The sequence below is a fragment of the Hyaena hyaena genome, unplaced genomic scaffold (genome assembly GCF_003009895.1).
Source record: "Hyaena hyaena isolate Hyena2069 unplaced genomic scaffold, ASM300989v1 scaffold_414, whole genome shotgun sequence".
Classification (NCBI taxonomy): Eukaryota; Metazoa; Chordata; class Mammalia; order Carnivora; family Hyaenidae; genus Hyaena; species Hyaena hyaena.
Window position 1 is genome coordinate 24,763 of NW_024081044.1, and position 1,306 is coordinate 26,068.

The window sequence follows — 1,306 nt, forward strand, 5'->3', positions numbered from 1 at the left end:
TGTATGATGAAAACTATAGAAAACTTATGAAGGAAATTGAAGAAGACACAAAGAAATGGAAAAACATCCCATGCTCATGGATTGGAAGAGTAAATATAGTTAATATGTCATTACTAGCCAAAGCAACCTACACATTCAATGCAATCCCAATCAAAATTGCACTAGCATTCTTCTCAAAACTAGAACAAACTATCCTAAAATTTGTATGGAACCACAAAAGACCCCGAATAGCCAAAGTAATATTGAAGAAGAAAACCAAAATGGGAGGCATCACCATCCCGGACTTTAGCCTCTACTACAAAGCTGTCATCATCAAGATAGTATGGTATTGACACAAAAATAGCCACATAGACCAATGAAATAGAATAGAGAACTCAGATTTGGACCTAAAAATGTACAGCCAACTAATCTTTGACAAAGCGGGAAAGAATCCAATGGAAAAAAGACAGCCTCTTCAACAGGTGGTGCTGGGAGAACTGGACAGCAACATGCAGAAGAATGAAACTAAATCAATTTCTCACACCATACACAAAAATAAACTCAAAATGGATAAAGGACCTGAACGTGAGACAGGAAACCATCAAAACCCTGGAGGAGAAAGCAGGAAACAACCTCCTTGACCTCCACCGCAGCAGCTTCTTACTTGACACATCCCCAAAGCAAGGGAATCAAGAGCAAAAATGAATTATTGGGACCTCATCAAGATTTAAAAGCTTCTGCACGGCAAAAGAAACAATCCATAAAACTAAGAGGCAACCAACGGAATGGGAAAAGATAGTTGCAAATGACATATCAGATAAAGGGTAGTATCCAAAATCTATAAGGAACTCACCAAACTCCACACCCGAAAAACAAATAATCCAGTGAAGAAATGGGCAGAAGACATTAATTTTATCTTTCAAGAGGCAAAAGAGGATGGTTGATGGGATCGAGTCCATAAGTCCAGTCCAGCAGAAACTGGAGGTAAATGATGAACCGCCTTCCCTAAACAGGACAGATTAAGAGAGGATGTGGATAAAGTAGAAAGGATGAATGCTGCCTCAGAAACAGTAAAACTGTATTTTTTTTAAATTTTCTCCCTATTTTTATTTATTTATTTTTTACAAATAGTTTATTGTCAGATTAGTTTCCACATAACACCCAGTGCTCAACCCCACAAGTGCCCTCCTCCATGCCCATCCCCTCTCCCCCCCACGTCCATCAGTCCTCAGTTTTTGTCAGCATTCAAGAGTCTCTCAGGGTTTGCCTCTCTCCCTTTCCCCCACCATTTCCCCCCTTCTTCTCCCCCTTGTTCCTCCGTCAAGTT